Source organism: Citrus sinensis, chromosome 7, assembly GCF_022201045.2.
Source record: "Citrus sinensis cultivar Valencia sweet orange chromosome 7, DVS_A1.0, whole genome shotgun sequence".
In the NCBI taxonomy this organism is placed as follows: domain Eukaryota; kingdom Viridiplantae; phylum Streptophyta; class Magnoliopsida; order Sapindales; family Rutaceae; genus Citrus; species Citrus sinensis.
Window position 1 is genome coordinate 21,003,106 of NC_068562.1, and position 26,656 is coordinate 21,029,761.

At 36.1% G+C, this 26,656-nt stretch overlaps 1 protein-coding gene and 1 long non-coding RNA gene across 4 annotated transcripts in view; one reads left to right on the top strand and one right to left on the bottom strand.

Moving 5' to 3' along the window:
• The window catches only part of LOC102619070 (non-specific lipid-transfer protein 1-like), a 54,539-nt gene that overhangs the window by 14,380 nt on the left and 13,503 nt on the right, over positions 1–26,656 (bottom strand). The gene's annotated exons all lie outside the window — the stretch shown is intronic.
• Positions 366–1,255, top strand: LOC127903815 (uncharacterized). Its single transcript, XR_008056681.1, has 2 exons — positions 366–746; positions 1,000–1,255. It is a non-coding gene; the product is annotated as an uncharacterized LOC127903815 (long non-coding RNA).

Sequence of the window (26,656 nt, forward strand, 5' to 3'; positions counted from 1 at the left end):
CATAACAATGTAAAATTTCAATCATTATTGTTTTAACAATAATTTCATATGTATAAATTATTCATATGAAATTATATTTAACAATATGAATAGACTTGTATAAATTTAAATTGAATAAAATTGTTAGAGTGAAAATAAATGAGTATATATGATGTGAGAAATGGGAGAATGGTATTAAATTACTTTTGTTTTGTGTAAGTAACCTTTTACCCGCGTATGAATATTCAACAAAAAGAAATTTCTAAATTCAGCCTTAAATTTCCAACAGCCATTTGGGGCTTGAGGGGGAAGGGGCGGCATTGGTAGTATTAGCCAAAATTATCGATGGAACCCACCTCATTTTTGTATTCTATATAAACGCCACAGAACCAGATTAGCAAGCAATGCATAAACCATAATTACAATGGCACAATGTCTCTTGCAACAGTGCTATTGTTATTGTTGGCTGCCACTACGGCTCCCCTGAATGTAGCAACAGCAATAACATGTGAGCAAGTGACAATCTGGCTGACACCATGCATCAGTTATGGTGTATTAGGTGGGGCTGTTCAGCCAGCTTGTTGTGAAGGCATTAGAGCTTTGAATGCTGCTTAAAAAACCACAGAAGATAGAAGGATCCAATGTAATTGTGTAAAGGAAGGCGCTGCTAGGATCCCTGGACTCGACTATGATCGTGTTAATATGCTTCCTGACATTTGTCGGAGTAAATGTCCTTATAAACTTACACATGATCTTGATTGCTCTAAGTACGCCCTTAATTCTTATCCTAGCTAGCCTGTTATTGCTTATTTTCTTATTCATTGTTTTGAATTTTAGGCCCTTTCCGAGCCGATCATTTACCCTTATCTTTTTATATTCTTCTATGGCATATGTGAATATATATGTTAAGATTAAATTATTTATATTTTTATTCAATAATTACCATCACAATATTAAAAAAATCTTAACACAATCTCTCGACCAATTAATTTTTACCTTTTGGGTGTGATTTTATTGTAGGGTGAGCTAAATCTGCAGTCTGCACGGGGGGTATCTGGTTTATTGATAAGTCACGAATGAAGTCTACAAAGAGAATAAGGCTGCTACTTTTGGCTTGTTGTCCTAAAAATATCTTCTATTACTCTAAAATAAAGCCTGAGATATTTTATTGGCATTTTGCATTTTACATTATTATACAAGTCATTCAAATGATATGTGTTGCAATGTAAACTTATATGATATTTACGTGTGCAAAGTGAATGTCCTTTCTTTATTCTTATGGGTAAATTAAAATCTTGATTGAATAATTTGTTTTCTTAATCTTGATTTAGGTCAACATATAAAATTATAAACATACAAAGTTATGAGTCAATTACTTAATAGTTAACATTACTTAATTAATAAATTTTTCTTGTTTATAATAATATTATTTTATTAGTGTTCTATTGTATTGTGTTCCGTGTAAGATTAGGATAGGATTTGAATTAATAACGAAAAAATGAATAAAATAATCCTAATTAATAATATCATGATTTTTAAAAAGAATAATGTCAGGGATCCCAACAATTGAGTTGATATATTATTCATCTAGTGAATGGTAGAATATTATTTTTATCAAAATTCACTATCTAATGGATGAATGTCACATAACAATTTAGACTTAAATGTAAAAATTTCAATCATTATTATTTTAACAATAATTTCATATGTATAAATTATTCATATGAAATTACATTTAACAATATGAATAGACTTGTATAAATTTAAATCGAATAAAATTATTAGAGTGAAAATAAATGAGTATATATGATGTGAGAAATGGGAGAATGATATTAAATTCACATTCATCTTTATTAAAATAGAAAAAAAATTGAAGCTCTTTGTCTTTAATTTCTCTCATCTCTTAATGAGTGGCTACGATTGAGTTTTTTATTTTGATGTCAATAATTAAGTTAGCCATTTTTCACTATATTATAATGATAGTGAGAAGAAAGGAAAGAAAAAAACAAAAAGTGGATCATAATTCTTAATTAAAACCCGACAAAGATAAGAGAAAGATTATTCTCATTTAGAGAAAGACATGTACTATGGTGAATAGTCTCCAAATTAGACGACCACAAAGGAGAAGTTTTCAGGATAAGGTTTATAAAAGGACAAGCTGAATTCATTGCCTACTTTGCTACTGAATTCGAAAGTTTTCCCAGGCATGGCTCCTTGTCCAATATAAAGAACATCTAGAAGCCTCTTTTAGATAGAGTTCCATGTGATTGTTGTAAGTCTAATTGGACTTGAAAGTTACGAAGTCTTTTGGTTAACTTCAATCACTCTTTTTAGCTTCTATATAAGCACACCTACTCTATCTAAAATACAAGTGTGGGAGAGATAAAAAAAAATACGTAGAACGTATTAGAAAATACAGAGTGAAAACGAGAGAGAGAAAAGGCAATGAGCTCTTACAATGTGATGGGGGGATTTTCTTTTATTGTGATTATCCTCTGATCATATGCATAGAGTGGCATGAGGGTTTTCCATGAGATTATCCTCTATCTCTACAATGACATAACCTCGTTATGATCCTTTTGCATCCAGGGATCAAAAGGCATGCTCTTAGATCTCCCATTAATTTTGTATGTTGAAATATATACAAAAATCAACATTGGTATCAGAGCCAATGAGGGTTATGTTTTGTTTTGAATGTATTTGCATGAAATATGCCATGTTCTTTAATGATATGTACTAAATTAATAATTGTTAGGCCTCGATTTTTGGTTTAAAATCACATGAATATATGTGGATTAAATGCAGAAATCTACATGGCCTAAGTTATGAGAAAACAAAAATCCTAATCCATGATACAATACTTAGTTTTCTAAACTTTCATATCATTTGAAAGATAATTCAGAGAGCTTTCCAATGATATATCATATGCATAATTTTGAGTTATATTGAGAGAGAATGAACTAATCAAAGTTCCAGTTCAAAATATAGAAATTTTAATAATGTAGGAGATGATCAGAAGTGCTATGTCTGTGACATCACTGTCCGCAAGTTGAACACTTGTTTTCTGAATAAGAAGAGACAAATGATGATACAGTCTTTGCCTTTGTATTTGAATAATGGTTGGGATCTCTTCAGATTTTGCAAGAATCATAAGAGCTTCTGAATTTGCAGTTTGTGGAGTACGCAAATCCAAACCATGATTTTGCAACTTATAAACAAGCTGATGGTGCAGGGTAGCTATTTTAGCTGAGGTTATTTGTTCAGCTCCTTGGAGTTGGATCTGGACCTTTAAAGTGGTGGCAAAATTGGAATCAAGAAGTGAAAGATTAAAGTTAGGATAAAAGGTAAGCAAAGAACTTCCCGCATGGAGGGTGGTGAGAACTGTGCCAATGATGGCATGCTGATATTGCTTAAACCTGGTGTCAAGTAAAGCAATTCTAACCGTAACAGGTAAGCCTTTTCATCCATGAAGAGTGAGGATAAGGCGGACACCTCCAAGGTGAAGATGTGTATAGCCTTCATGTTTCCATGTAGAGATCAACTCTGAGGGATCTCAAGAGTGACATATTGTTCAGCTGTAGTAGCTTGCAAAGCACACTGATCGAGTCGAGACGACTGGATGTATTCTTTAGGATGAGGTCGTTTGGTGGAAATCAGGGTCTTAATACTTCTGGTAAAAGAAGGTTTTTTATACAGGTGATATGGACTGATGAGAGGTAAAGAAGATTCATTGATTTGAACAGATTCAGGAACATAGGAATATTCAACAAGATTTTCTATCTTACTGGCTGTTTGCTTAGTACAAGATTTAGGTAAAGAAAGAGTAGAAGACACATGATCGTTTTACGATGAACTAAGACATAGACAACCCAAAAAGACACATACTCTCCTTGGTCACTTAGTCTAAAGGCAGGGTTCCATCTATTATTTCATAACAAAGCAAGAATAAAAGCCTGAGTAGCTTTCTGGTGCACAAGATCCTTTTTCAAGGCAAGTGCAGAGCATACTTGCAGAAGATAGACATTTGAACAAGGCTAAGAGTTCTAAACCTAAGAAAAAGGACAATATTGCCCTTGGCCATGTGTTCTAGGATGTTCTCATCCAGAGAGAATCTTCATGAAAGACAAGAACCCTGATCGTGACCATGATGAGACTGAATCAACATCCGAAGATGGCTCAATCTCTCTTTAAGATATTTGTCATCTTGTAATAATAGGTGTCTTTAGCTTTTGCTTTAAGCTTTTTGGTATCCTAAGATTCTTTAGGTTTAGAACTTTTACCCTTGTTCAAATGTCTATCTTCTGTAAGTATGCTCTGCACTTGCCTTGAAAAAGGATCTTGTGCACCAGAAAGCTAGTCAGGCTCTTATTCTTTCTTTGTTCTGAGATAATAGACAGAACCCTGCCTTTAGACTAAGTGACCAAGGAGAGTCTGTGTCTTTTTGGGTTGTCTATGCTCTTAGTTCATCGTAAGAACGGAATGTCTGGTATCTTGTAAACACGTCATTCTCGTTTTCTAGGTATATCGGCTGGAAACCCGAGCATGCAGACTACTGGTCCAAAGGATAACTCTATTATCATTACTCTGGTATAACAACGCCACGTACTTAGAAGCTCCAGTTGGTATCAGAGCCATAAGAGTTCAATGCCTTAGGAATCAAAGAATTAAAGAATTGAAAGTCTTCATCTCATGGCTTCATCCTCATCCTCAGCTACTCCTACTTCTGTATCTTCTCCAGTTACTCTCTCTTCTACTCTTTCTTTACCTAAATCTTGTACTAAGCAAATAGCCAGTAAGATAGAGAATCTTGTTGAATATTCCTATGTTCCTAAATCTATTCAAATCAATGAATCTTCTTTACCTCTCATCAGTCCATATCACCGTATAAAAAACCTTCTTTTACCAGAAGTATTAAGACCTTGATTTCCACCAAACGACCTCATCCTAAAGAATACATCCAATCGTCCCGACTCGATCAGTGTGCTTTGTAAGCTACTACAGCTGAACAATATGTCACTCTTGAGATCCCCTCAGAGTTGATCTCTACATGGAAACGTGAAGGCTATACACATCTTCACCTTGGAGGTGTCCGCCTTATCCTCACTCTTCATGGCTGGAAAGGCTTACCTGTTACGGTTAGAATTGCTTTACTTGACACCAGGTTTAAGCAATATCAGCATGCCATCATTGGCACAGTTCTCACCACCCTCCATGCGGGAACTGCTTTGCTTACCTTTTATCCTAACTTTAATCTTTCACTTCTTGATTCCAATTTTGCCACCACTTTAAAGGTCCAGATCCAACTCCAAGGAGCTGAACAAATAACCTCAGCTAAAATAGCTACCCTGCACCATCAGCTTGTTTATAGGCTGCAAAATCATGGTTTGGATTTGCCTACTCCACAAACTGCAAATTCAAAAGCTCTTATGATTCTTGTAGAATCTGAAGAGATCCCAACCATTATTCAAATACCAAGGCAAATTCCTCGACACGAATTGATCAAACTCATGCCTTTAGAATGGTTATCCAATTATGAACAATTTCATCAAAATTCTGAACCCATACAAACTTCTGAAAGTCATTTTTAGAAAAATTCAGATGGAACTGTTCATCTTACTTTTAAACCACCACCCAGTTCGTCCTCAGAACCACCCAGATTATCTTTTACCTATTCTTCAATGATCACTTCTGTACATATAGAATAAGAAAACCTACCCATTCAAGCCTTTAATGATCAAGGTTTTCCCATATACCCAGCAAAACTCCATGGACATTTCTTCTGGGATGTCCCAGCCTCAGGCAACTGTGATGCAGGTTGTCCTTGTTGGGAAGATATTAAAGAAGATGATGACGAACCCAGAAGATGCAAGTGCAAGTCTAAAAAGATTATTTTTCCAGCTTGCCGATACCATGCTGCTCATCCTAAAGGAGTGATTGAGAGGGAAAGTCTTTTGGATTCAAGCTTTGAAAGGAAGAGAACGATTCATGGCCTAAATAGAAGTGACAAGAGTGGGTTTATTCATAGACGGACGGGTGAGAAAATCAGGGATGAGATTTTTATCACCTTTGATGTGTTGGACTGTGAAATCATACTTGGCAAACCAAGCTTTCAAGTTAAGCAATTGTTTGTCAGGTAGCAATTTGTTCTTAAAGTTAAGAATCTTTGGAAAAGATGAGTTGTCCATCCTGATAAGGAAATTGTGGCTGATTAGATGGAATTCAAATTTTTTGATTCCATACTTAACTGCTAAAATCTCTTTGTAAATGACATGGTAATTCTTCTCTGCATCCTTGAATTGTCCACTTGCATGAGCACAATAGGATTCTGGTTCTCACTGCCATCTATCTGGAGAATTCTTTGTCATGTTGTTGGAATCTTGAGTGTTGGTTGTGACTGGGAAATCTTTTTGAGCTGTTGGATATCTATTGTCTGTTTGGGACCCCATGGTGGAGCTTGCTTTTTTAGCATGCGTGACAATTTGCTGGTGTGGACCGCAACTTTGGGAATAAAGTCTCTCAAATAATTCACAATTCCAAGGAATTGTAGAATTTTCTTTTTATTGAGATCTGTATTCGGAAATTTTGTCAATTCTTCTACAATGTGTGGCCCTGGATGGTAGTGACCATCTTTTAAGACCATGCCAAGAAAGTCAATGGATTCCTTTCCAATGCTACTTTTCTTTTCAAAAAGCATTATGCCATGTGATTGCACAATGTCAAAGAAATCTGAAAGTAACTTTTGGTGGGTCTGGTGGTTAGTGGAAAACAACAAAATGTCATCGATATACACCAAAGCATGATGGAGGATGGGAGAAAATATTTTGACCATTGCTTTTTGAAAAAAGGGAAGGTGCAACTTTAAGACCAAAAGGCATTACCGTCCATTGGTAATGGGCATTTGGAATGCAAAAGGCTGTTTTAGGTCTATCAGTGGGTGAAATGCCAAGTTGCCAAAAACCTGCTTTAAGATCAAATTTGGAAAAGACTGTGGCACCTTGAAGATGCACGAACAAAGACTGGATTTTTGGAAGAGGAAATTTATCATCTCTGAGAAAAGCATTCAGAGGTTGATAATCAATGACTAATCTCTTTTTTCCTCGAACTAATTCAGACTTTTTTTTCAACATAAAAAGCTTGACATGCCCAATCTGAAGTTGTTGGCTCAATGAGCCCTTGCTGTAGCAATTGATCACATTCTTGTTTGGCTAAAAGAAGATTAGAAGGTGACATTCCTGGATGAGTTGCTTTTGTGGGATTGATAACTTCATTTAGTTTGAAGCGGAGATGAATGAAGAACTTACTATTCTTCCAGAGAGGAAAAGGATGATTGAACTGAGAATGATTTTTTAGGACAGAACTGAAGAAGTTTTTGCGTAATGGAGGAATAGCGAGGAACTGTATTAGAGAGAGTATACAAACATAAAACATCTGTATAAGGCAAAAACATTTGTTTGAACTTGATTCCAGTTGGTGTGATGTACAGCTTTTTAACTAGATGAAAAATATCAAACCCTGTGAGAAGGTCTTTATCTGGTAAATCTGAACCAACGAATTTTTGTCATATGACACAGTTTGCAAAAAAACTGGATTCCAATGGGTTTTTTGGTAATCAAAGAGATTTCAAAGATCTCACCATTGGCTGCTTTGAAGAATTTTGTGTGATTTTCCCAACAAGAAGAAGGGAGGATTAAGCATGCTTCGTTGTGCACCTGTGTCAAGAAAACCAATGACAGGAATAGGTTTATGGAACTTTAAAGGGAGGACTGAAATTTTTACTGAGGGTATGGTAGGATTAGAACGAGCTTGACTGATTTCATGAACTATAGAGATAACATAAATTTCCTCAATGTCAGAATCATCTGTGGATTCTGCAAGGATGAATGCCATTTGATCATCTTGTTCTGTCTGTTCAGAGAAATTTGATTCAACATCTTCTTGATCAGAAAGCATTGAAGATTGTTGTAAATGTTGCATAAGACGAACAGCTTTGGCAGACTTGTTTGGACAGTTTCTGGCAAAATGACCTCGTTTCTTGCAGATAAATCATTTATTATGCTTCTTGTAGGGCTTTTTGAATTTCTTGGAAGAAGATTTGTAAGAGTGCTTCTAGAAATGACCTTTCTTTTTGGTAGAACAAGTGCATTTCTTGTCATCTTTGCACTGAATCTTTAGATGCAGCTTTTTGCAGGCTAAAGCAAAGGGTTGCCTATTTTCAATGAGGTCTTTGAAGAAATCTTTTTGTTCACATATCTTGTCGAGACATAACATAGTCAACTGGAAGATTTTTCTAAGAGAGATGTTGGCTATGTCTAGGTTGAAAGCCGTTATCTGTCTTTGAAGTTCTGGCTGGAGTTTTGGAGGAAGTGAAGTAATGAAAACATGCTTTAAGGTTGGATCATTGAATCCATTTAGCTTGTAGTAGAGCATGCTCATCCTTTTGTAATGTATCTCCAGATGGTTGCGTTTAAGGGAGCAACATTTCATCTCATGAAATTCTTTTCTGGCTGCCTCATTTGCTGCAGTTGGTTCTCCAATAAATTGTTCATGAATGACTGCAAGAGCTGCGGCGGGAGTAGTTTGAATTAGTTGAAGTTGTCTGTATTCTCCTAGACTTTCAAACCAATCTCGTAATGAACTGGTAAATCTTGAACAGAATTCTCAGAGAACTACTTAAGACTGAGCATTAGGTCGTGTCATTTGGACATCAATCCATGCAGCAAACTCTTAGTATCTAACTGGTCATTTGTGGCAAGGAATATCATCAAAAGTAAACCATGGTGTTGAAAATGGTTCAGAGGCTGAGAAAGGGGGAACTGGTTCAGTCTGGGAACTGTCTTGGTCTTTATCGTCACTTTCCTCATCTGACTCATGCACACCTGGTGTAGATGTACTTGGTTGGACCATAAGTAATCCAGAGATGTCTGCATATTGAGATTCTAAGTCTGAAGAAGATTGTTCATAGGAACTGGAACTATCATTGGAAGATGAGTCTGAATCAGTACCATTGTCTTGTAAACCAACACTTTGGTAATAGTATAGGTCAACAGGAGCCTTATCTTTCTTTGATGGCTCTGGAGTTGCTTTTGGAGAGTCTTCTGGCACAGGTGAGGTTTCTCTTGGTCTTGGTTTCGAGATTTTGACTTTTGTGGCTGGCTTCTTTGGAGTAGATTGAGTAGGTTCTTGTTTTCTGTAGAGAAGACTCGAGAGACCAAAGAACTTGTTATAGTCCATGGGTGGCTTAGAAGGATGATAAAAGGGTTGGTAAGTATCAAAGAAAGGGGCACGAATGGGTAAAGATTGAGTTTTGGTGAAAAGGGATGGTTGTTATTTCTTTGCATCAATTTTGGCTAATTCTGCTTTGAGCTTTCTAATCTCTGCTTCTTTTTTGTTAAATTCTGGACCCCAAATACGATTATTGATCATCGTTCTGAGATCAGTATTTAACTTAGAGATTCTGTTTTGAAGATTTAGATAAATCTGTTCAAGCTGAGCACTAATTGAATCCACCTTTGTTTCAGTTTTTGACACTTGTTTTGCCACCTTATCGATCTTTCTACCAAGATTATGAAGTGCCTGGTTTTAAGCATTGGCATTTTGAGTTTGCCAATTTAGGACCGCCTCATATTGTTTTAGGGGTTCTGGTTGGCTAGAGGAAGTTATGGGTGATTGCACAAAAGGTTGAGAAATAACCTTTGTTTGTGGATTTGTTTTTTTTTTTTCAGAGGGGGAAAAGACTCTTGGTATGACTGGCTGGAGGAAGAAAACATTAAACACGACCTGAGTTTTTGTGGAGAAGGAATGGGTTCTTGTTGAATGGCCTTTTTGTCTTCCTTTTCTATCCATCTGAGGGCTTTTTTATAAATCGGCAAAGGCTGGCTTGAGGCTGGATCATCTGGTGGCTCCGGAGAATAAGTTTTGCAAGGAGTTTTTGGGTGAGAAGACTTTTTCCGCCTTTTTTTTCGCCTCATGATTTCAAAATCTTCATTATCATCATAAGGATCATCCAAACAAGGGCAATTTGGATTGCACATATGGGCTTCAAGAACATCCTATAAGAAGTGACCATTAATTTTATCAGGATATACTAGATATCCTTCTGAAGAAAAACCATGGATTGGAAGATTTTCTTCTTGTCCTATGGATACAGCTTTGATCATGGCTGTATAAGAAAGCCTTGGAGCTTCTGGAGCTGAAGATTGTCCTGGTTGCTGAAAAGATAATTTAACTTGGCCATTAGATCTTCTTTGAAAGATAGCTTCAAAAGTTTGGATTGGTTCTGAATTCTGATGAAATTGCTCATAATTGGAAAGCCATTCCAGTGGCATTAACTTGAGCAATTCTTGTTTTTGGATTTGCTTTGGAATCTGAATGATGGTTGGGATTGTGTATGTATCTGCAAGGATCATTAATGCATTTGTGGTTGTTTGTGAAGTGGGGAGATCCAGTGCATGATTCTGTAATCGATACACTATTTGGTGATAAAGTGTAGCTTTTTTTTAAATAGATATTTGATTTGCTCCCTGGAGCCGAACCTGAATTTTTATGGTTGTTTGCAGATTTGGGTCTTCAAGGGACATGTTGAAATTAGGATAGAAGGTTAACAATACACTTCCAACATGGAGTGTTTTTAAAACAGTACCGATGACAGCATGTTGGTATTCCTTGAATCGAGTGTCTAGCAAGGCAATTCTGGTCGAAATTGGCAAACCTTTTCTTCCATGCAAAGTGAGAATTAATCTTACACCTCCAAGATGAAGGTGCGTATACCCTTCTCATTTCCAACTGGTAATGAGATTCAATAGGTATTTCAAGTGTAACATATTGTTCACTTTGGGAGGCTTGAAGAGCACATTGATCTAGTCTAGAGGATTGAATATACTCTTTAGGAAGAGGTCTTTTTGTAGAGATTAGGGTTCGAATGCTTCTGGTTAAAGAGGTTTTTTGTTTATAGTTATTTATTTTCACTCTAATAATTTTATTCGATTTAAATTTATACATATGAAATTATTGTTAAAACAATAATTTTGTATGTTTATAATTTTATATGTTGACCTAAATCAAGATTAAGAAAACAAATTATTCAATCAATATTTTAATTTATCCAGATTATATTGTACGTACAAAAGAATGAAGGACATTCACTTTGTTCATTTTATTAGAATAACTTGTATAATAAGTAAAGTGAAAATAAAATATCTTAGGCTTTATTTTAGAGTAATAGAAGATATTTTTAGGACAATAAGCCAAAAGTATCAGCTTTATTTTCTTTCTACACTTCATTTTCGACTTATGAGGTGGGCTCCATCGACAATTTTGGCTAATACTACCAACGCCCCCCCGGCTCCCCCCCCCCCCCTCCCCCAATGGCTGCTGGAAATTCAAGGCTGAATTCAGACATTTCTTGCCTATTGAATATTCATACGTGGGTAAAAGGTTACTTACACAAAACGAAAGGTAAAGAAGCGGGCAGCTTTAGCACGGAACATTTATTTAATTAATATAACAATGAATAATCTTTTAAGATTTCAAAAATTTTATTTAAGTCAGGTACATATGAAAGCCTAATTCTCTCTATTATTTCTCCTATTCATAATTATTCAAAAGTTAAAATTTTTGTTCTTAATAAAAATTTTAAATTTGATAATCTTCACCTTAAAAATAGCATTTATTTTTTATTAGAAATTACTAATTCTCTTTATTATTACTCCCATTCATAATTATTAAAAAAAATTAAGATTTGCTTTCTTAATAAAAATTCTAAAATAGATCATTTTCACCTTAAAAACAACATTTATTTTTTGATAAAAATTCCATATTTGATAATCTTCACATACAGTAGAATTAATGGTTTCACCAATTAATTCTTTATTTTACTAATCCTTCTAAAAAAAATTAAATACTTTCACTTCCAAAAAAGAATACTCTATTGAAATTGTTAACATTAGCAAAGACTTTTAATATTCCGTTAAAACTCTATTAATAACCTCAAAACTAATAGACATAGAATCAATAATAATCTCAACTAAAAAATTTCTTGCTCTCTTTGCTACGAAGAAAATTATACTCAGTGAAATCTATTGCCATCATCTAACCATCATATTCATTTCAACTAGCTAACTTTTTAGGTACTATTATTCTATTATTTATTTTAAATTATTATTGTTCTTATTTTTTACAAATTTAATTTATTTTTATTTTTTAAAATGACATACGACTGATATAATCTAATATATTTTTATTTTATATTCTTTTGAGAGTTGATGTTCTTTAATGTACAAAAACTTTAAAAAGAAATTCACTTAGTGCCTCAAATCCTTAAAGCCTGCCCTCCCAAGTTATGCAATTTGTTCCTCTTGACGAGAATTTTGAAACGATTTAATTTACGTCCAAACCAATGTCTTTGATCCTATCAAGATATCCTACATCAGTTCTGTGAGTTGATTTTGAATGTTGATATTGATGAATTTTTTTTCAACTTATCAACCACTCGAAGTTCCACGAAGTGGGCCAATTTAACACGGACAAAAATTGATTCAAGATTGAAGGGACATTGAAAAGAACTAATTAACTGGATGAAATTATAGCAGCATAATGGTCGGACCATAAACAAAAGAGCTATTAATTAATCAACATTAATTCATAGAGTATATTTGTAATAAAAATATATTTTAATTAATTAAAATTTCATTATATTTTACAAATCAATTAATTGAATATATTAGTTAATTCACTAAATAAACATTAAATAAACCAAAACAATGAATACATTGTACTAATATTCTTAATTGAATATATTAGTTAATTCACAAATATACATTAAATAAACCAAAACAATGAATACATTGTACTAATATTCTTAATTACTTATTGAATTACCATGATAGAAATGATGTAAGTTAAGAGGTTTCAAATTATGAAGAAATTAAATCACTGCGAACACCACTAAAAATCCAGCTATGATGAAGCTGAGGATGATACAACAGATTTGGAGCTCAATTATGTGTAAAGAAGCACTCAAATCATCAACAACAATTCATAATTTTTTATTATAATTCAAGAATTCAACACTAAAGTTTCGAGATACAATAAGAAAAATTAGAGATGAGAATCAACCATATTTAAATTTTAAGTAACAATATAATAGTTAATTGAATTTGTAATTTTAGTAAATTATTAATTCAAGATATAAATGAGACCTGATAAGTGCATATTTTCTCTATATTTTAGTAATTAATTATTCCATTTTTTCCTTGTTATTGGCCTTAAATATTCTAATTACTTTAGTTAATTTTTTAAATCATATTTTATTATGTTAATTTTTATCTTAGTTTTTATATTATGTTATTTAGATATATTCTGAGATTAAAGAGGAATTAAATCGGGACATTCAGGAAAGAAATCTGATTGAAAGAATCAGAATAGGAAAAGAATTGAAGATTGGAAAAAAAAAAGTGCCTACGAGATCAAGAATTGGAAAGAATTAAAGAAATAAAGAATATTTTCCAATTAGAGCTTGTACGGGCCAAGCAAAATTGATGATAGAATTGATATATCATGTGCATGTTTGGTGGTGGCGGATGATCCTTTAACCAAAGTTTTCATCATTATTATTTCTTTCTCCTTTAATAGAATTTTTATTAAATTATTGTTTGTAGTTTTTATTTCTTTATTTCTTGCTATTTATTTAAAATTCATAAACCTCTCTTTTTTATTTATAATTGGCATTTTCTTTAGTTAGACTAATTTATATTATTATTACTACTATTATTTTGTTTTAAATCTTGCTTTAGAGTTGATAATAAATATAACTAGCATAATCTTCGTGAATCGATCCTTACTCGCTTTGTACTAATTATTTATACTAGTAGTAAGATTTTAAATTTGGTGCACCCTAACGACACTACCAAATTTTTGGCGCTGTTGCTGAGGACTAACGTCTAGTTTGTTTATTATCACCATTTTATTTTATTATTTTTACTTATTTTTTCTCTTATTCTATTTTTTATTTTATTTTAATTAGTTGTTTTCTATTTTATATTTAGACTTTCATGAGCATAGAGAACATTTAGCTGAAACTCGAACAACTTAGAGCAACCTCGTCACATTCAGAGCCAGGCAGCCCAGAACCCGAAACAATGGCTGAGAACAACAACTAAACACTTAAAGAATTGGCAGCTCCTAACTTGGACCAACAACCATTATGCATTTAGAATCCCAATCCTCAGGTAAACTTCGAACTCGAATATGGGATGATTCATCTTCTTCCTACTTTTCATGGTCTTGCAGGAGATGACCCAAATAAGCACTTGAAGGAGTCCCATGTGGTATGCTCCACAATGAAACCAACCAGAGTTTCTAAAGAGTAAGTTAAGCAGATGGTCTTCCCATTTTCTTTGGCGGATTTAGCCAAGGAATGGCTTTACTATCTTCCCTCTAGTACTATCGCCACATGGAATGAGATGAGTTGGCCATTTTTAGAGAAATACTTTCCAGCATCAAAAGCTGGCAGCATTCAAAAAAAAATTTGTTGAATCCAACAATATAATGGAGAGTCACTTTACGACTATTGGGAACGATTCAAAAAGTTATGTGCTAGTTGCCCCCACCATCAGATAAGTGATCAACTCCTTATTCAATACTTTTATGAGGGTCTAATGCCTATGGATAGGAGTATGATTAATGGCGCTAGTGGAGGAGCACTCATGGATAAGACGCTAGAAGCATCCTGAAATTTCATTAATGCCACTTGAATGGCTCTCTAATTATGAGCAGTTTCATCAGAATTCTGAACCAATCAAGGAGTGAGATGGTCCTATGGAGGTGTGGTAGATGTTTGATGGGGTTGGATGAACATTGGTTAGGAAGTCTGGATAGTTGGTGGTGGTTCAAGATGTTTTGAAGTTGTTTACTAGGAACGATCTATTGCTACCACCTAAGCGAGTCAATGAGGTAAGTACTATTTCCCTAGAACAACAAGTTTCAAATCTTACATCTTTGGTGCAACAATTAGTCCTAGAGCAACAGGTGAGACTGTGTGGCATATGTTCCATGGTCGGGCATGTGACTGATATGTGCCTTGCTCTCCAAGAGGGTTCACATGAGTAGGCCAACGTAGTTGAGGGGTTCCTAGGGAAACCAAGACAAAGGTATGATTCCTACTCTAATTTTTACAATTAAGGGTGGAAGGATCACCTTAATCTTAGGCATAGGAACCAATAGTAAGGCATTTCTAATTTGGCACCATATCGACCACCAAGCTACCCCCAACAGCAGGTGCAATAGCCTTACCAAGTCCGGCCACCTCCACCTCCTCAAAGTCAAGGTACGTCTTTGGAAGATTTTGTAAAAACTCTTGCTACTAACTCTATACAATTCCAACAAACTACCCAGACATAGATCCAACACTTTGAGAATCAAATTGGCCAACTTGCCACATCTATGAGTATGATAGAGGCTAGAACGTTAGGAAAGTTATCTTCTTAACCAAAAATTAATCCAAAGGAAAATGCTGGTGCTATGTCTCTTAGGAGCGGAAATCAGTTGGAACCATTATTAGCTAAGCCATCAAAGGTGTCCACAACATCATCACACTCTATGACAATTCTATCCCCTAAGGCTCTTCATTTAATAAGGAAAGACGATTCCCACTCTGCATTGTCAGTCGACCTATCTGGTCAGGTAAGTACCCCATCACCTCGAATTAAGACCCTTTCCACCATTTCCTAGCAGGTTTAAACAATCCAAAAAAGAGGAACAAGAAAAGGAGATCCTTGAGACCTTTCGTAAAGTAGTGGTAAATATTCCTCTACTTGATGTTATTAAACAGGTGTCGCGTTATGCAAAGTTTTTTAAGGAATTATGCAGCAACAAGCAAAAGTTGAGTGGTAACGAAAAGGTAAGTGTAGGAGAGAATTTTTCTACTATACTTCAAAGAAAACTTCCTCCTCAGTGCAAGGATCCATGTACTTTTACTATCCCCTACACTATTGGCAATACCAAATTCAAAAGATGTATGCTAGATTTAGGGGCCTCAATTAATGTTATGCCATATTCGATTTATAACTCCTTCAATTTAGGTCCAATGGAAGAAACTGGTATAATTATTCAATTGGCTGATAGATCTAATGCTTACCCGAAAGGGGTTGTGGAAAATATTTTTGTGATTTTTATATCCTTTAAATTGGAGGATGAGTCATCGCCAATCCTATGCCTATTCTATTAGGGCAACCATTCCTTAAGACAGCTCGACCTAGATTGATGTTCACGATGGAACCCTCGCAATGGAATTCGATGGTTAAGTGATCTGTTTTAATATCTTTGAGGCAATGAGGTATACTAGTGATGTACATTCTATCTTTGCCATAGATGATACTAATACTTTGGTGCAGAATTTCTTTGAGTTATCCAGTAATGACAGTTTCGAAATTGCCATAAGTAAAAATCTTATGAAAGATGATTCTAAGGAACAACTAAATTTGATAAAGCTGGATGATGAGGTAGAGGAAGCTATCGGGATCTTAGATGGAGCAGCCCCATTACGTACCAACGAGTATAGTGTTTCTTACCTTGAATTGCCTTTATCAAATGAGAAACTTTTACCTTCAATTATGCAGGCACCTACCTTAAAACTTAAGCCACTCCCAAAGCACCTACAATATATTTACTTGGGTGAGAATGAAACACTTCCTATCATAATTGCTAAAACCCTCACTCTAGTTCAACAAGAAAAGCTAATTAGGGTGCTTTGGGATCACAAGACGATGATTGGCTGGACCATGGCCGACATTAAGGGAATTAGTCATTCCATGTGTATGCATCACATTTTGCAAGAGATGCACAACGCCGCCTTAATTCACCAATGATGGAAGTCGTAAAATAAGAGATTGAAACTCCTTAATGTGGGGACTATCTATTCCATTTCTAACAGTAAATGGATGAGTCATGTGCAAGTAGTTCCAAAACAATCAGGCATCACAATGGTCAAGAGTGAAGAAAACGAGCCTGTGCCAACCAAAGTTCAAATTAGGTGGAGAGTTTGCATTGACTATTGTAAACTAATGCAACCATTAGCAAGGATTATTTTCCTTTGCCATTCATTGATCAAATGCTTGAAAGGTTAAATGGTCACTCTCATTATTGTTTTCTTGATGGCTACTCAAGTTATAATCATATCGTTATCACTCCGAAAGACTAAGAGAAAATGACCTTCACATGCCCCTTCGTCACATTTGCTTACCGACACATGCCATTTGGTCTCTATAATGCTCCTGCCACTTTCCAAAGGTGTATTATGAGTAGTTTTCATTAAGGTATTTATGGATGATTTTATGGTTTATGGTGATTCTTTCATTAGACGTTTAGATAACGTTACACTTGTGCTTAAACGATGCATTGACACTAACCTTGTGCTTAATTGGTAAAATGTCATTTTATGGTTAATCAAGGTATTGTATTGAAGTTGATAAATCTAAGATAGATCTTATTCGCATCTTACCACCTCCCAATAGTGTGAGGGAGGTTCGTTCTTTTATTGGTCATGTAGGTTTCCATCGTAGGTTTATCAAGGAGTTCTCCAAGATAGCATTACCCCTCTGCAACTTACTTCAAAATGATGCAACTTTTGACTTCAATGAAGAGTAACAAAGAGCCTTTGAGAAATTAAAAGAGTTTTTGACACCAGCCTCTGTGATTTAACCACCGAATTGGGATTTACCATTTGAGATCATGTGCAATACTAATGACTATGCTGTTGGATCCATGTTGAGCCAGCTTATAGGCAAGCCCATACACTGAATGATGCACAACTCAACTACTCCACCACCTAGAAAGAACTTTTGGCAGTTATCTTTGCTTTAGAGAAATTTTGTTCTATACCAACTGGGGATTCTAAGTACGTGGTGTTGTTATACCAGAGCAATGATAACAGAGTTATCCTTTGGACCAGTAGTCCGCATGCTCGGGTTTCCAGCTGATATACCTAGAAAATGAGAATGACGTGGTTGCGAGATACTAGACATTTCGTATCTTACGATGAACTAAGAACCTAGACAACCCAAAAAGACACAGACTCTCCTTGGTCATGTAGTCTAAAGGCAGGGTTCCATTTATTGTCTCAGAACAAAGAAAGAATAAGAGGTTAACTAGCTTTCTGATGCACAGGATCCTTTTTCAAGGCAAGTGCAGAGCATACTTGCAGAAGATAGACATTGAACAAGGATAAGAGTTCTAAACCTAAAGAATCTTAGGATTAAAGAATAGAAACGAAGGTTTTAGTTATCCATAGGGTGGAATATTGAACTTGAAATGTTATCAAAAACCTCTTGATCTTTTATTCAAAATAACTCTCCTTATATAAGGATAAGGAGGAGAAAAGACAAACAAGCTAGATCAAGCTCTTTCCAGCTGGCATACAGGCACACATATTTTACAAAAGTAAAGTACATGATTACATAAGGACAAACAACTTTTAAAAAGCTAAAGCAAAAATCTAAAGCGTAAAGCTAAAGCATACACTTATTACAAAATGACAAACAGCTTTTAAAAAGTTAAAGTTAAAAGCTAAAAGCAAAAGCTAAAGACACTCAATATTACAAGATGACAAATATCTTAAAGAGAGATGGAGCCATCTTCAGATGATGATTCAGACTCATTAGGGTCACGATCAGGGTCCTTGTCTTTCTTGAAGATTCTCTCTGGATGAGAACATTCTGGAACACATGGCCAAGGGCAATATTGTCCTTTTGGTAGAGGAATATCTTGTGGAGATGAAGGAACTAGTTGAGGATAATGTTCAGGCTGGTTAGGCTGAGAGGAAAATGGTGGATATGGAGAAGAGGATGATCCAAGTTCATATGGTGATGGTGAAGGTACCGGGGTAAAATCTTCATAAGGATCTTGGGAATCTTGGAATAAGAAGTCAGTGTAATATGGCTTTTCTTCTTTTATGATGATTCCACGGTTGGGAGGTTGGGAATATAAGGATGGAGTAAGAATCATAAACATTTCATGTCTTGGTCCAAGAGACGTGTGGAGGATTTCTGGCTGGTCTGGAGGAATATGGTTGAGTTCCATAAGGAAGTTTTTCAAGGAAGTCTGATCTGGAAATCTTGCTCGAGACAGGCAATGTGAGGGACTGTCATCCATTCATATGATTCTGGATCCAAAAATCTCTGGTATGAGGATGTTGGAAATATGGATGGTGAATGATAAAAATAGAAGTGAATATAGAAGTGAATTGTTGTCCTTCTTGGTCTGGAAGGTCGAGAAGGTGGTGTGTGTCAGCAATCTGTTGCAGCTTCTTGCGCCACCATGGTAATGGTGAAAACCATTCAAAAAGAGTCCAGGTAAGGGAGGTGGATAACTCTGGATTATTGAGTCTGTTGAGAAGGGGTAAAACAGGGAAACCCATTTTTTGTGGCATACAAAACAGTAAGACACCATGTGTACCAAAGTTCATCTTCGGTAATATCTCTACTCATCTGATAGATGTTCATAAAAACCTAAAGAGGAATTTCCTAGCAAAGTCTTGAATTGAGTGAGGTGACTGAAAAGTCATCTTGAGTGGGAAAGACTTCTAGGTGAGAGCTGTTTTAAGGAGTGAACTAGCCATGGCAATGATCGGGAAAGAAATCTGAGAAGTGATACAAAAGAACTGGGAAGGTTGGGATTTTGGAGGTCTGGATAGTAAGTCTGGAATAAGGTTATGATATCCTTTTATATGCTGGACATGGTAATCATATCTTGAAAACCATTCTTTAAGCTGAAGGAGGGTTTTTTCTAGGACAACTTTCTGCTTAAAGGGCAAGATATTGGGAAAAGTTGAATCATCTAGTCTGATCAAGAATCTATGACCAATCAAATGGAATTCAAATTTCTTGATACCATTTTTCACGGCTAAGATTTCTTTGTAGACTGTGTGATAATGCTTTTGTGCATTAGAAAATTGTCCACTTGCATAAGCAATAAAGTGTTCTTTTCCATTGCATTCTTCAAGGAGGATGGCCCCCCATGACTCATCACTAGCATATGTTTGCAGGATTTGCTTGCCGTCTGTAATCAGCTTTAGAGGTGGCGGATTCTGAGCAATCTGCTTTAATTGCTTTACAGCATCTCCGTGGATATCTGGCCAAGATGGTGGATTCTTTTTTAGAAGGGTAGACAACTTGCTTGTGTGGTGATTGACATGTGGCAGGAAATCATGGATGTAATTGATGATTCCAAGGAATTGTTGGACTTGCTTTTTGGTAAAGTTACTTTCGGAAAAGTGGAGTAACTCTTGTGCAATGTGGGGTCCAGGCTGATAATGGCCATCTTGGATTTTCATGCCAAGAAAGTCAACATAAGTTTTTGCAATCGTGCTTTTCTTTTCAGAGATCATGATTCCATGCTCTTGAATGATTTGGAAAAATTGTTGGAGTAACTTGTGATGTTCATCATGAGTACTTGATAAAAGGAGCAAATCATCAATGTAAACAAGGGTATAGTGCAGGATTGGTTGAAAGATGGTGGTCATGGCCTTGTCCATTGGTAATTTGGAATATAAAAAGCAGTTTTGTATCGTCCTGAGGGGTGAATGCCAAGTTGCCAAAAACCAGACTTCAAATCGAATTTTGAAAAGAGTCGAGCATTTTTGAGGTGGACAAAAAGGGTGTGTTTGTTAGGTAATGGAAATTTCTGATCTTGGAGGAAATTGTTAAGTGGCTGATAGTCAATGACTAATCTTTTTTTTCCATGAAGAATTTCAGACCTTTTTTCAACATACAAAGCTTGACAAGCCCATTGAGAATTTGTGGGTTCAATGAGGAGGCCTTGTTTTAGCAATTGGGCAAATTCTTGTTAGGCCAAAATAAGGTCTTGTGGGGTCATTCCTGTATGGGTAGCTTTGGTTGGGTTGCTGTCTTCATTTTGTTTGAAAGGTAAGGATATGAAGAACTTTGGGTTTTTCCACAATGGGTTTGGATGGGTAAAAAGACTGTGGTTTTCAGGGAAAAATTGGAGAATTTGATCTGTAATGGTCTGGTATGAGGGTGGTGAATTGGCTAAAGAATAAATCTTTAGAGTGTTGGTGAATGGTTTAATCATGGATTTGTAACGGAGACTAGAGGAAGTAATTTGGACATTTTTTGCTTGATGTAGGATATCAAACCCTAGAAGGAGATCTTTGTTTGGCAAAGATGAACCAATTAGTTTGATCCAAACAACACAATTAGGAAATAACTGGATTCCTATTGGATGTTTAGTAACTAATTTAGCTGTAAAGATCTTTCCGTCTGCTTTGAAGTGTTCCTCTTGAGTTTTCCAATACTCAGTAGGAAGAATAGCAGGATTAAACATGCTTCACTGAGAACCAGTGTCGAGAAAACCAATGGCTGTGATAGGTTTATGATATCTGGAATGGATAATTTGGATTTTGACAGAAGGTATGGGTATGGTATGGTCATGAATGAGAATGGAGGAATGTTGGACTGTGTAGATGGGTTCAAAATCAGAACTGTCTGAATCACTGGAGTTTACTGGTAAGGCAAAGACTGTATCATCATTTGGCTCTTCTTGTTCAGAAAACAGGTGTTCAACTTGATCTGTGGTTGGGAAAAATTCTGTAGTGGATTCCAGGTGTTGGATAAGCTTGATTGCTTTATGAGGTTTAACTGGGCAATCTTTGGTAAAATGACCTTTCTTTTTGCAAATGAAACATCTGCTTTTCCTTCTGTCAGGAAACCATTTGGAATGGGATTGCCTTTTTTTGAAAAAGCGAAACTGTTTGGTATGCCGTTTCCTAGATGGAAATGGGAATATGGATTTCTTGAAGTGAGACTTTCTCTTGGGTGAGCAGTCACACTTCTTTGGATCTTTGCACTTGATAGCCAAGTAAGGCTTTTTGCAAGCAGATTTGAAAGGTTCTTTCTCTTTGATGAGTTCCTGGAAGAACTTTTTTTGTTCACACAATTTGTCAAGACATCCCAGAGCAATCTGGAATAATTTTCCCAATGATAATGTGTCAATGTTGAGCCTATGAGCAGCCAACTAACGCTGAATTTCTTATTGTAATTCTTCTGGAAGAGATGCCAGAAATACATGCCTGAGTGTGGGATCATTGAATCCATTCAGCTTATAATAGAGCAAAGACATTTGCTTGTAGTGGTAATGAAGATCTTTTGTGTTGAAAGAACAACATTTCATGTTGCAATAATCAAAAGTTGCACTTAGTTCTCCAATAAATTGAGTTTGCTAGTTTAAGATTGCCTTAAAAGAATGAGGTTCTTCTAAACGGCCAGCAGGAGTCACTGTAGAGGGGACATATGGTTTTGAGATGAAATTCTTTTGTTGGTCAGTTTGTTTTTCCAAAGGTGGGAACTAGACTTGGTATTCTATAGATGTTGAGGGGGAAAACATCATACAGGACTGTATTTTGGGAGTGGGACTAACATGGGTAGTCTCATGGGTTGATTGAAGTCTGCAGTTGAGCAAAGCGGGTTCATGTTTTTGGATCCAGGCAAGACCTTTATCATAGATGGGTATAGGTGCTTGAGAATCAGGCTCAGGTGGATCTTCAGGATGAGCAGCATGATAGCGGCAAGCTGGATAAATGATCTTTTTAGACTTGAGCTTGAGTCTTTTTGGTTCGTCATCATTTTCTTTAATATCTTCCCAACAAGGACAGCCTGCATCACAGTTGCTAGAGGCTGGGACATCCCATAAGAAATGTCCATGGAGTTTTGCTGGGTAGATAGGAAAACCTTGATCATTAAAGGCTTGAATGGGTAGGTTTTCTTGTTCTGTGCGTACAGAAGTGATCATTGAAGAATAGGTAAAAGATAACCCGGGTGGTTTTGAAGACGAACTAGGTGGTGGTTTGAAAGTAAGACGAACAGTTCCATCTGAATTTTTCTGAAAATGACTTTCAGAAGTTTGTATGGGTTCGGAATTTTGATGAAATTGTTCATAATTGGACAACCATTCTAAAGGCATGAGTTTGATTAATTCTTGTCGGGGAATTTGCCTTGGGATTTGAATGATGGTTGGGATCTCTTCAGATTCTGCAAGAATCATAAGAGCTTCTGAATTTGCAATTTGTGGAGTAGGCAAATCCAAAGCATGATTTCGCAGCCTATAAACAAGCTGATGGTGCAGGGTAGCTATTTTAGCTGAGATGATTTGTTCAGCTCCTTGGAGTTGGATCTGGACCTTTAAAGTGGTGGTCAAATTGGAATCCGGCATGGAGGGTGGTTAGGACAGTGCCAATGATGGCATGCTGATATTGCTTAAACCTGGTGTCAAGTAAAGTAATCCTGGCTGTGACAGGTAAGCCTTTTCTCCCATGAAGAGTGAAAATAAGACGAACACCTCCAAGGTGAAGATGTGTATAGCCTTCACGTTTCCATGTAGAGATCAATTCTGAGGGGATCTCAAGAGTGACATATTGTTCAGCTGTGGTAGCTTGCAAAGTACACTGATCGAGTCAGGATGACTGGATATATTCCTTCGGATAGGGTCGTTTGGTGGAAATTAGAGTTTTGATACTTCTAGTAAAGGAAGGTTTTTTATACAAGTGATAAGGATTGATTAGAGGTAAAAAGGATTCATTGATTTGAACAGATTTAGGAACATAGGAGTATTCAACAAGATTTTCTATTTTACTGGCTGTTTGTTTAGTACAAGATTTAGGTAAAGAAAGAGTAGAAGAAAGAGTAACTGGAGAAGATGATGAAGCAGGAGTAGCTGAGGATGATGATGAAGCCATAAGATTAAGATTTTCTATTCTTTAAAGCTTTGATTCTGAAGGCATTGAACTCTTATAACCTATACCAATATATGAGAATTTCGAGCATGGCTCTGATACCAATTGGGGATAATTTGGATTTTGACAGAAGGTATGGGTATGGTATAGTCATGAATGAGAATGGAGGAAGGTTGGACTGTGTAAATGGGTTCAAAATCAAAACTGTCTGAATCACTAGAGTCTACTAGTAAGGCAAAGACTATATCATCATTTGACTCTTCTTGTTCAGAAAACAAGGGTTCAACTTGATCTGTGGTTGGGGAAAATTCTGTAGTGGATTCCAGGTGTTGGATAAGCTGACTGTGCACCTATTAGGTACTTGCTCACTAAAAAAGATGCTAAGTTATATCTTATTCAATGGATACTTCTATTGCAAGAATTTGACTTAGAGATTTTAGATAAGAGAGGTTCTGAGAATTTGGTGGCAGATCATTTGAGTCGACTTACCCATAACGAAGATGCACTTCCAATGCATGAGAACTTTTGAGATGAGCAGTTACTACAAGTAGGTACAATTCCTCCTTGGTACGCATTTATTGTAAATTACTTGGTTACCAGAATAGTACCAGAGGAGTTGACCCGTGCACAAAAGGCCAAGATCAAGAGTGATGCAAAGTATTATGTGTGGGATGACCCACACTTGTGGATGAGCTTTGATACCACTAAAGGATAAGGGTATATCGGCTGGAAACCCGAACTTGCGAACTACTGGTCCAAAGAACAGGTTCAACCTGTTATAGTTCTGGTATAACAATGCCACGTACTCTGATCCCCGACTATCAGAGCCAAACGAACTCAAGCAGAGGTGGTATCATAGTTTAACGTTCAAGTGTTACTTGTAAACCTAGGAGAAACTTCATTCATATGGCATCCTTATCTACAAATCCAACTTCTTCTCAATCTTCTCATATCTCTCTTTCTTCTTCTCTTTCTCTTACTCATTCTTGTATGTTGGTACTGTTTGAACCTGGTGTCTAGGAGAGCAATTCTAGTTGTAACAGGTAAACCTTTTCTACCATGGAGGGTCAGAATCAATCTAACACCCCAGATTTGTGAGGACAGTTTCAAGCAAAATGACCGCGTTTCTTGCAGATAAATACCGATCTCAGACGAATGATCAACAACCACATGTTGAATACTGTTACATCCCTAAGTCAGCATAGATTAATGAGTCACAATTCCCAGTAATGAGCCCTTACCAACTCTATAAACAAAAAACCTCTTTAACCAGAAGCATTCGAACCCTGATCTCTACAAAAAGACCTCTTCCTAAAGAGTATATTCAATCCTCTAGACTAGATCAATGTGCTCTTCAAGCCTCCCAAAGTGAAAAATATGTTACACTTGAAATACCTACTGAATCTCATTACCAGTTGGAAATGAGAAGGGTATATGCACCTTCATCTTGGAGGTGTAAGATTAATTCTCACTTTGCATGGAAGAAAAGGTTTGCCAATTTCGGCCAGAATTGCCTTGCTAGACATCCGATTCAAAGAATACCAACATGCTGTCATCGGTACTGGTTTAACAACACTCCATGCTGGAAGTGTATTGTTAACCTTCTATCCTAATTCCAACATGTCCCTTGAAGACCCAAATCTGCAAACAACCATAAAAGTTCAGGTTCAGCTCCAAGGAGCAAAAAAAAGCTACACTTTATCACCAAATAGTGTATCGATTACATAATCATGCACTGGATCTCCCCACTTCACAAACAACCACAGATGCATTATAAGCAAATCCAAAAACAAGAATTGCTCAAGTTAATGCCATTGGAATGGCTTTCCAATTATGAGCAATTTCATCAGAATTCAGAACCAATCCAAACTTCTGAAGCTATCTTTCAAAGAAGATCTGATGGCCAAGTTAAATTATCTTTTCAGCAACCAGGACAATCTTCAGCTCCAGAAGCTTCAAGGCTTTCTTATACAGCCATGATCAAAGCTGTATCCACAAGACAAGAAGAAAATCCTCCAATCCATGGTTTTTCTTCAGAAGGATATCTAGTATATCCTGATAAAATTAATGGTCACTTCTTATAGGATGTTCCTGAAGCCCATATATGCAATCCAAATTGCCCTTGTTTGGATGATTCTTATGATAATGATGAAGATTTTGAAATCATGAGGCGACAAAAAAGGCGGAAAAAGTCTTCTCACCAAAAAACTCCTTGCAAAACTTATTCTCTGGAGCCACTGGATGATCCAGCCTCAAGCCAGCCTTTGCCGATTTATAAAAAAGCCCTCAGATGGATAGAAAAGGAAGACAAAAAGGCCATTCAACAAGAACCCATTCCTTCTCCACCAAAACTCAAGTCGTGTTTAATGTTTTCTTCCTCCAGCCAATCTTACCAAGAGTCTTTTCCCCCTCTGGAAAAACAAACAAATCCACAAACAAAGGTTATTTCTCAACCTTTTGTGCAATCACCCATAACTTCCTCTGGCAAACCAGAACCCCCAAAACAATATGAGGCGGTCCTAAATTGGCAAACTCAAAATGCCAATGCTCAAAACCAGGCACTTCATAATCTTGGTAGAAAGATTGATAAGGTGGCAACACAAGTGTCAAAAACTGAAACAAAGGTGGATTCAATTAGTGCTCAGCTTGAACAGATTTATCTAAATCTTCAAAACAAAATCTCTAAGTTAAATACTAATCTCAGAACGATGATCAATAATTGTATTTGGGGTCCAGAATTTAACAAAAAAGAAGCAAAGATTAGAAAGCTCAAAGTAGAATTAGCCAAAATTGATGCAAAGAAAGAACAACCATCCCTTTTCACCAAAACTCAATCTTTACCCATTCGTGCCCCTTTCTTTGATACTTACCAACCCTTTTATCATCCTTCTAAGCCACCGATGGATTATAACAAGTTCTTTGGTCTCTCAAGTCTTCTCT